Source organism: Candoia aspera, chromosome 1, assembly GCF_035149785.1.
Source record: "Candoia aspera isolate rCanAsp1 chromosome 1, rCanAsp1.hap2, whole genome shotgun sequence".
NCBI lineage: Eukaryota > Metazoa > Chordata > Lepidosauria > Squamata > Boidae > Candoia > Candoia aspera.
The window spans coordinates 45,702,076-45,713,448 of NC_086153.1; positions in this window are offsets into that span (position 1 = coordinate 45,702,076).

Genomic DNA, 11,373 nt, shown 5'->3' on the forward strand with positions numbered 1-11,373 from the left:
TTCTCTTGGCTAGGCAGAATTGCAGCAATTAAAATGAACATTTTACCAAGGCTTAATTTTCTTTTTCTAGTGATCCTAATACATTTTGAAAACAAGGTATTATATACTGGCATAAACAAATAATGAATTACATGTGGTCCAATAAGGTGTTTAATTTCAGTTGCATTAGATTTGAAAGCTAGATATCTTTCTGATGAGGGATATTTGGCTATATGAATTCTTCAGTTGCCAAGAGAAATTGTATAATTCAAACGGGAAAATAGGATCAAATTTGGAAAAATATGTTGTAAGTGATTAGGTAACAATAAACAATCACATTATAATACAGTGTATTTTAATAGGATGTAGCTGTAATGGTTGCCTATTCTAAAACACCATCAGACTCATAAGTAGGAATTCAAAGATATCTGATTTATTAAAGAATAGTATGCAGGATCACAGAGAAAGCTGAGAATGATGAAAGCGCGCCAAATTCAAACTAAAAACCCTCGGTGCAAATGAAATCCCTCCCCTCGGAGAACCTTCTCAAGTCCACAATCCCAGGTGCTCCTAACGGTTTCTGATGGTCTGCGGGAAAAGTCCTTGAGCAGAGAAAATAACCCAAACACATTCCATTGTACTGATTTCACATACAGAGCTTGGTACAAGGTCTCACAGCAGCTCCCTCCCAAACAGAAACGCGCGTCAGCACCATGGCATGTGAAACGTTATGATGTATAAACTACATTGAACCAGTGAACATGACATACTGCCCCCCCAAAATTGAAGAATACATTAAGCAGCAGGCTTCAAAGGATAAGCAAGGTGGAAACAGTTAAATAAATCAGGAGCGTTAACATGGTGGGCAGACACCCATTCAGGATGAGGAAAGTGTTTCCATCGGACTAGATACTGTAGGGTGCCTCGAAGCTTGCGAGAATCAACGATGTCCTTGACTTCAAAGTGTTGTTGGCCGTCAATCATAATTGGAGCAGGAGGAGGAGGTTGAGGGTGCCAATGGGGCGAATGGTGCACAGGCTTAAGCAAGCTGCAATGGAAAACAGGGTGCAAGCGCTTCAAATTGTGAGGCAGTTCCAATTTAACAGTAACTGAATTGACAATATGAACAACAGGAAAAGGACCAATGAATTTGGGAGCAAGTTGTTTAGAGGGTTGAGGTGATTTGATAAATTTAGTAGATAGATACACCTGATCCCCAACTTTGAAGTTGTGTTGTAAAGAACGATGCTTATCAGCTTGAGACTTGTAAGCAGCCTGGGCATCAGCCAAAGCTTGTTGAATTACTGGCCAGGAATCAGACAGTTTAACAGCCCAGTCAGATGGAGAACATGTTTGGGAAGGGGGCTGTGGCAGTTCAGGGATGGGAGCAAAGTCATGACCAGAAACCACGCAAAAAGGGGTTTGTCCGGTACTTTGATGCACAGCATTGTTGTAAGCAACTTCAGCAAAAGGTAACAACTCCACCCAATCGTCCTGATGGTAGTTAATGTATGCTCTGAGGAACTGTTCAAGAGTGGCATTTAAAATCTCAGTAGAACCGTCAGTCTGTGGATGGGATGATGTGGACAGTGCTTGTTTAGTGCCAATCAATTTTAAAAATGATTTCCAAAATTGGGAAGTAAACTGTGTGCCGGGGTCAGAAATTAAGCAGGAGGGGCTACCGTGGAGGCAGTAGATGTGGTGGAGAAATAGGCGCGCTAATTGTGGGGCTGATGGGATGGATGCACATGGAATGAAATGAGCTTGCTTAGAGAAAAAATCCTTTACAACCCAAATGACAGTTTTCTTCTGACTGGGAGGTAGGTCCACAATGAAATCCATAGAAATCTCATCCCAGGGGTGGGATGGGCTGGCCACTGGCTGTAGAAGCCCCTGTGGTTTCCCCCCTTTTCGTTTTGACATGGCATAAACAGGACAGGAAGCAACATAGTCTTTTACATCACGTCTTAAGGTTGGCCGCCAAAATTGACAGTGAACCAAATGCAAGGTTTTTACAAAACCAAAGTGTCCAGCAAGTTTATCATCATGGGAATGCTGCAAAACATCAGGTCTTAAAGTTTCAGGCACATAAAGGCGGTGTTCCACCCACGCAAGACCATTTTCAAAAGAAACATTGTCTCTATTAGCTAGCAACCAAGTGTCAGATTTCAGTGCCTGGAGAAAGTCCTTCTGTAACTGACAAGGAACTTGCACTTTCTGCTTCCCAGACTGTGCTGGGGGCGGGGGTGCCTGCGCACGGGTCTGGCTCCGAATGACAGCAAGCAAGCCCAGTTGTGGTTCAGTGAGAACAGTCCCAACCACATCTGCCACCTGGTCAAGGTCCTGAGGTAAACATGACAAAGCATCAGCCAGAAAGTTTTTCTTTCCCGGAATAAATTTTAACTGGAAGTTAAAGCGACTGAAAAACTGAGCCCAGCGAATCTGTTTAGGGCTGAGACGTCATGGGGTGCGGAGGGCTTCCAAATTCCTGTGATCGGTCCAAACCTCGAAAGGGCATTTAGCGCTTTCAAGGAGATGGTGCCAGGTTTTTAAAGCTGCTTTTACAGCAAACGCCTCCTTTTCCCAAACATGCCAATGGCGTTCTGTTTCAGAAAATTTCCTGGATAGATAAGCGCAGGGTTTAAGTGATTTTCTGAATCCCTTTGTAACAAAATAGCCCCAATAGAGGAGTCAGAAGCATCAACTTGGACCACAAAGGGGCGTTCAGGATCAGGGTGCTGTAGAATAGGCTCAGCAGTGAAAAGAGTTTTTAATTTCTCAAATGGTGCCTGGCATTCAGGAGTCCAATTCAGCACTGCCCCAGGGTTTTTTACTTTGCGTGTCTCCCCCAAGCCCTTGGTACAGAGTAAATCAGTGAGTGGCAGAGCAATCTCAGCGAACCCCTGGATAAATTGCTGATAGAAATTACTGAAACCTAGAAAACTTTGTAATTGCCTCCAGGTGCGGGGATGTTCCCAACTTAGAATCGCCTGAATTTTTGCAGGGTCCATTTCTATACCCCGGTCAGACACTCGATAGACCAGATAGTCAAGTTGGGTTTTGTGAAACTCACATTTGGAAAGTTTGGCATAGAGTTTGGCATCTCTAAGTTTGCGTAACACCTGTCTGAGGAGACGTTCATGTTCCTCCTCGGTTTCAGTGTAAATGAGAACATCATCTAAAACCAGGACCCCTTTAAATAAATGATCATGTAATACTTCATTAATCAATTGCATGAAGACTCCAGGTGCCCCTGCCAACCCAAAAGGGAGGACTTTGTACTGAAACGATCCTAGTGGGCAATTAAAAGCAGTTTTCCACTCATCCCCAGCTTTTATGCGAATGCGGAAGTAGGCTTCACGAAGATCGAGCTTGGAGAAAATCTTGCCCTTTGACAAATGAGCTAACATGTCCTTCATGAGGGGCAGAGGGTACTTGTTGACAATAGAGATGGAATTTAACCCTCTATAGTCTGTACAGAGTCGAAACGTGCCATCTTTCTTTTCCCGGAACAACACAGGAGCCCCAACTGGGGAATTAGCAGGTTCAATAAACCCCCTTGACAGATTTTTGTCAATGAAGTCCCATAATGCCTCGAGCTCCTTCTGAGTCATTGGATAAATTTTTGGCTTGGGCAATTGAGCATTGGGGACCAACTCTATTGCACAGTCAGTTTTCCGGTGGGGGGGTAACTGATCTGCTTCCATCTCCCCAAATATGTCTGCAAATTCTTGGTATTGAGCAGGCAAGCCTTCTAAATGTGGCAAGTCAGGGCGCGGTGTGGTGATCGCTGCCCTTCCAACCCCCACATGTGCAACTATCTCCGCTGTAGGAGCTTGGTAAAATCCATCTTTAAAAGTCACAGTTCTGTGCTCCCAGTTTATATAGGGGCTTTGATATGTCAGCCAGGGGATCCCCAGGATTACCAAGGGATTGCCAACAGGTGCTACAATGAATTTCAAAGTCTCATGGTGGCTGCCCATTTGCATTGCCACAGTTCCAGTGAAATGGGTTGCCGGGCCTCCCCCCCACCGCTGTTGAACCATCCAACTGTGTGAAGATCAAAGGATGCTAGAGGGGAAAACTAGGCAGTTCCAAAGCAGCAACCAGATCAGGGTGAATTAAACACCTGGAACACCCAGAGTCAACTAAAGCCCATACCTCTGTAGATTTTGTGCGGGAACCCAATTTCACTTTTACTGCTAAAGTGGGACAGTCAGCACTCACCATAGCATCTTCGCGCCCATCCTCTTCCACCTGCCCGCTGGCGCCCTTCATGGCAGGTGGCTGGCATTTCCTGCTGACTCCTTACAGTCATCTTCCCCCTCTCCCGAGAAGTAGATTACTTTTTCAGTGTCGGCTGTTCCTTTGGCTGCTGTCATTCACTGTGAGGGGGTGTGTGATTTGGCTGGCAGCTTCCCCGCTTGATCTCCGGCCTTGGCTTTTGGGCAATCAGCTGCTCAGTGGCCCTCCTTTCCACATTGGAGACACTGACCCCTCGCGTAGCACCGATCTCTTTCCTCATCCCAGGCTCTATAGCTTGGCCGGGCAGCAGTCGCAGCACTTCGGGGTCCTCTCATGGTGGCGGGTGGTTTTTCAGGTTTTCTAGTTTGCATGAAGGTATGCTGAGCATGCTCAGCCTTTCCTGCCAGACAGATCCAGTCGTACAATGACTTGGGGTCATCTCGACACAATGCCCAACACACGACGTCTTGGCTGAGTCCCTCTTTAAAATGCTCTATTAGAGTTGACTCAGATCAGTCAGTGATTTTCCCAGCCAGAGCTTTAAACTCTAGGGTGTAATCAGCTACTGACATTTGGCCCTGGGTAAGATCCTTCAGCGCCTTCTTAGCTCTTGCCTTGGCTACGGGATCTTCAAAATGCAGCTTTAACGCCCAGATGAAATCATTGAAATAATCAAGTGCAGGGGAGTCAGCATCACTTAATTAAACATACCAGTCAGCTGCTCGACCCTTCAACTTGGTGGCAATGGCAGTTATTTTAGTCTCTTCAGAAGGGAAGTATGCCCCAAACCGTCTCATATAACTCTTACCATTAGTTAAAAAGAAAGATAACTTTGTTGGATTCCCATCAAATGTGACAGAAAAGTCTCTCACTCCGCCTCCAGTTGGAGTGGAACCAGCAGGCACTTGAGTGGTTTGGCCCCAGGTTACAGTAGCTTTCCCTTTACGGGGTGGGGATACTGATGGCCGGGCTCTGCGGGGTGGAGATTCGTCCCGGAGCTGTCTCCGGCCCCGTTCTGCTGGCGGTCTAGGTGCGAGGATGGGGGATGGTTGCAGGAAGCTGGGATCTCCGCGCCTTCCCTGCCCCTCCAGTGACAAAGACAGGTTTTTCAACATGTACTCCATCGATTCTATTTTGGCTTCCACCACTCTTAGTCTCTCAGGGGTTCGAGAGTCCCCTCTCCTTCGTGTGCCCTGTTTCCTCTCAGTCAACACCGTAGTAGATTCTTTGTCTGGGGTTAGTGGGAACCAATACTTCCAGGATGTCCCCGACGTCCCTGGATGGGGTTCCCCCACTTCATCCGGTGATCAACTCTGTGAGCAATTCGCTGGGTGCTGGTTGCTTTGGCTCTTCCCCGTTGTCAGATTCCTCTGAATCAGAATTGGAATTCGATTCATCCCTTGACAGTTCTTGGGATTCTGAAGGTTCTGTAGTGAGGTTCAGTTCTCTGCTCTTGACCGTCGACTCGGGCATCAAGCTAGCCATCTCCTTGAGTCCCCCGGTCGTGGATTTTGACTCAGCCATCGTTAACTATTTTCCCTCACAAGAGACTGATCTTGGTAGGAGCTAACGGTACAACTTTGGGGATTCTCACCATCAGACTCTTAAGTAGGAATTCAAAGATATTTATTAAAGAATAATATGCAGGATCACAGAGAAAGCTGAGAATGATGAAAGCACGCCAAATTCAAACTAAAAACCCTCAGTGCAAATGAAATCCCTCCCTCTGTAGAATCTTCTCAAGTCCACAATCCCAGGTGCTCCTAACGGTTTCTGATGGTCTGCGGGAAAAGTCCCTGAGCAGAGAAAATAACCCAAACACATTCCATTGTACTGATTTCACATACAGAGCTTGGTACAAGGTCTCACAGCAGCTCCTTCTGTAACAGAAACGCGCATCAGCACCATGGCATGTGAAACGTTACGATGTATAAACTACATTGAATCAGTGAGCATGACAGTAGCACATCCTATAGAAAAATAACATTGAATTTATTTTTACTATTTTTCATCATGAATTAATTCTGAATTGACTTATTCAATAAAATAGCTATGCTGAATGATGTCATTACTTATCATTGGGCTTTCCTTTGTATTATTTAAGGTTTTTATTTATGTTGAATGAAGACTGTCATTCGTCCCCTTTTATATTAATTGTATATCAGCTTTACTAATCCTAAATTTAGGATTTCTCCATTTATCCTCCATTTACCAGTTCTTCCATTTATCAGCAAATTCTATTCTTGTAAACATGCAATTGATTGATTATGTTCCATCAAATTGTTTTCACCTCCTAGCAACCACCTAGATTTTCTCCCTGATGACCTGTCCCTAACCTGGTCTCTCAGGACTTCCAATGGTATACTCATCGCCACTTTAATCGAGTCTATCTGCCTTGCTACTGGTTGTCCTCTGCTATCTCCTTCTATCTTTCCCAGCATTAGACCCTTTTCCAGAGAGCTGGGCTGTCCCATAGTGTACCCAAAGTAGGATAAGATGAGCCTTGTCACTTGTCCCTCTAGTGGGAATTCTGGATTGATTTCTTCAATGATCCATCAGTTTGTTGTCTTGGCTGTCCATGGCATTCTCAGGAGTCTTCTCCAACACCAAAGTTCAAAAGCATCAATAGTCTTCCTATCCTGCTTTGAAGTCCATCTCTTGCTTCCATAGAGTGTCAAGGGGAATACCATGGCTTGCACTATTCTGATCCTTCTAGGCATAGACACATCCTGGCATCTGAATATCTTTTCCAAGGCCTTCATGGCTACTCCAGCAAGTGCTAGTCTGTGACGTATTACTTGACTGCTGGTTCCTTTACTGTTGATGGTGAATCTTAAAAGGCAGAAGCTCTCTACCTCTTTGACAACTTCATTGTCAGTTCTAAGGCTGGTTGTTCTACTAGTCATTAGTCTGGTCTTCTTTATGTTTAATTTTAGTCCCATTTTTTCCCTCTGCTCTTTAACTTTCATTACTTTCATTACTAGAGCTTGCAGAACTTTTGCATCACAATCAGCATAGTGTGGGTTATTGACATTTCTTCCTCCAGGTTTAAAAACATGCTCGTCTTCCAATCCAGCTTCCCTTAATATATTTTCAGCATATAGGTTGAATAAGGGGAGAGAGCATGCAGCCTTGTCGCCCTCCTTTGCCAACCTGGAGCCAGTCTGTTTTGCCATGTTCTGTCCATATTGTGGCTTCCTGACTTGCATGTAAGTTTCTCATGAGAACCATGAGATCTTCTGGGACTCCCGTTTTTCTGAGCACTTTTCACAGCTTGATGTGATCAACACAAAGTCTTTTCTATAACTGATGAAAAAGAATATTGACTTCTTTTTGGTATTCTTTGGGTTTCTCAATTATCCAGCAGGCATCGGCAATAATGTCCTGTGTTCCTTGGCCTTTTCTAAAGCCAGCTTGAACTTCTGGCATCTTTTTTTCCATGTAGGGCTCTAATCTGTGTTGGATGTTCCTAAGCATTATTTTGCTAGCATGTGAAATTAAGGATATAGTACAATAGTTTATTCATTCTGTTAAATCTCTCTTTTTGGTATTGGAATGTAGATTGGCCTCTTCCAATCTGTTGGCCACTGTGTCATTCTCCAGATTTGCTGGCATAACTTGGTTAGAACCTTTACAGATTCTTTTTCTGTTGCTTGCCATAATTCAGTGGGTATTCCATCAGTTTCTGTAGCCTTTTGACTTGGTAATGACCAGAGTGCTGATCGAACTTCATCTAGCACTAGAGGTTCTTTTAAGTAGCTAATATTTTCCAAGGTACCTTGGATGTTGACATCTCTACTGTACAGGTAGTCCTCACTTAATTATGATAATTGGGACTGGCAACTCAACCACTACGTGTTGTGGTCATAAAGTGCGTGACCCTGCTGGCTTATAACAGCAGTTGCAGCAGTTCCAGTTGCTGTTGTTAGGTAAATCCCGTGCAGTCAGTGTCCCATGGTCATGTGATCACCATTTGCTACCTCCTGCTGGTTTCCCCATTGACTCTGCTTGTCGGAAGCTGGCAGTGAAAGTCGCAAATGGCGCTCACGTGACTGTGGGACACTGAGACTGTCATAATAGCGAGCTGGTTGCCAAGCACACAAATCATGACCCTGTGACTGCGGAGACTCTGCAATGGCTGCAGGTACAAGAAACAGCCATAAGTCTCCTTGTTGTAACTTCAAACTGTCTCTGAACAAGCCGTCACATAATAAGGACTACCTGTACAATGTTTCAGTATGCTCCTTTTATCTTAGTCTGATTTCCTTTGAATTGGTTATTATCTGTCCATTGGCATCCTTTAGCATACCAATTTGTGGTTGGAACCTCCTTCATGCTATATAAACTAAGCCAGACAATCCCATAAAAATTGAACATAAATACTTTCGGAGATTCTAACGATAGCTTAATTCACATTAATGTTTTGCTCTTCAGAACTTTGAGAACTAAAGTAGAGAATCATCCTGACATTGAAATGATCACCTCAATTGAATGAGCATGGGATAGACAGATACCTGTTCCAGAAAAAAAGGATAACCATTCCTAATTTTCTCTCATTGCCTGTCACCTCCCTAGACTGATTGAAAGCTAGAAGACAAACAAGAACTGGCAGGGAATAGTCCAAGCCTGGTAGGATAGTGTCCTGTTTGCCAGGAAGATGGCAAATATACTGTATAAAGCATTTATCTGTATACAAATAAAGTAAATAAATGAATCTCCATTGGGCTTCTCCATTAGATTGCAATTAAGACTGCAAGCTTCTTGTAGGGAGAAACCTGTTTTATGTGTGGGTGTGCATGTATGCTGCTAGATTTTTATTCCAGTTATATACGTGGCTGGCACGATAACAATAGCAACAACTAATAATAACTTCTAAGTCTTCTAAGCTATCTTGTGATTTCCAGATCTTCCATATAGTTGATAATAGACTCTAGGTAAAGACAGAGATTAATCAGCATCTCTCCATTCTGAAAAGAGTTGTAACAGATGGATGACTACTCAACAGCTCACAAATATCTGTTGCTTCACAAAGTGGCTGCCCAGCCCCATGTTCCCAAATTTAGGATCGTAATTCCTGAATGTGATCTGGGAGTGGACAGCTTAAGTTTCTTTCATTCCATTGTTGTCCTGTTCTAGATTAAGCCTACAATTTGCATGTTTTGTCAATTTGTGAGCATAATCCTACATTTAATGGCAGGACTACACAATTGAAGTCTTATGGAATTTAGCTCCTACTATACATGCAAGAAATAGATATTTTGGCAGCAGGCAATATTTAAAACACTGCCTCCAGTGGCTTTATTTATTTATTTATTGAAAGCATTTTTATGGCCATCCAACTTGAACACTGTGACTCTGGGCTGCTTACAATAAACCAAAAGACAAAAAAGCAATATACATATCCAGATTAAAAATCCAATATAAAATGCTTAATAAGTGATCAGGAACGCAGCACTACTGCTCCCTTCCGATTGGGACTTCAATCATCCTGGCCCCAGAGCCCAAGGAAAAAGCCAAGTTTTTAATGCCTTTCTAAAGACCAACAGGGTCAGGATCAACTGTATGTTGATGGGGCAATCATTCCAGAAGGGACTGCAACAGAATAGGCATGCCTCCTTTGTCCCATCAGATGGCATTGTTCCACAGAAGGGACTTAAAGCATGCCCACTCTCTTACAGCATGTGGGACAGGCTGACACTGCTTCTAACAGGATGTTAACCATAATAATAATAATAATAATAATAATAATAATAATAATAATAATAATAATAAAAAATCTACACCATCTTCAAGTTCTCCTTCATTTGTAGAGGGTATCATCAGTTAGGGCTATATCTCTTCTCTTTATTTGTGCCCTTAACTACCCAGGCAGTATTAAGTATAATATTAGTCCCCTTGCCTATCTCCAGGATGGCATTATGTGCAGCATGGTAATGCACACAGAGATGGTAGCATTAGGACTTTGCCTGCTTCATGTAAATGCAGCACCCCACTGCTGTTCATTAAGCCAGCCCAATATTTTTCAGCCTTCTGCAGGAACTCAAGCAAAGGTGCTGCTGCTTTATGTGTCACATTAATTTTAATGAGGGATTCCTTTTCCTTTCCTTTCTTGCCTTTAACAGTTTCATCTACAGCACAGGTAAATTAAAAGAGCTTTTAAAATTATGCTGGGCATATATCCAATAATGTATGGACATTCTGTATATTAATCCATGAGCTGCATATTTCCCCCCCTCTGATCTAAAAGCTTTTTATTTATTAAACAGAATGTAGTGGTGTGCAAAGATGGAATATTTATATTCATACATACTAAACTCTTCCATTTCTTCACTCCCCCTCCCTTTCTTTCTCTTTTGTATGTGCATGTGTGTATAATGTACCTGAGGAAGTGGCCATTATTATGACATTCAGAGTTTATTATTTTTAGAATGTGTATGTCTACCTCAAGGCACCTTTCATTTTGACACAATTCAAACCATTATCTTGCTATGGGATAATGTAATTTAGGTGAAATGTGCAGTTTGCTTTCTGTCTAGACTTCTCTCTACTGCATTAGCTTCATCCAACAAAACAGCTTCCTTGCCTTCCAAAGAAAATACTGAGTTGAGAAGAATCCTACTGGTTTATTATATCAGTAAATTGGAACTTTCCTTTCCCATAAACTGTAGAAATATGACTGTGAAGTAGAATGTGTACATAAGAGGAGAAATAACTCCTCCATAGACTGGTCTATTAATATAAAGTTATTGTGTTAATAGTTTTTATTCTTTTAATTAAACCTGATGCAAATATCAAATCGATTCTACTTGTAATCTCTACCTCTCTTCCAGAATTTGTTTTCCAGAGCAAAACTGAAGTCAGTCTTATATCAAACATTAGAAACACTTCAGAGCATTAGTACTGTGACTTCGCTATTGGCCAGAGTAGCCGACATGAACTGGAAGTAGATTTGTGGGTCAGTGATCATCTCTGGGAATTTTAAATATGCCTTTCGAAGGTAAAGGCTACCTTTTAGACATTCTGTATTCCAGGTAAAAAATTTTATTTGAAATGGAAGAAGCAGAAGTATACAGCCACAGCCATATTCCTGTTACTCTCCCTATAAACTTAAGTGTGGTATCCAGAGATTCAGGTTATCATTAGAACAGC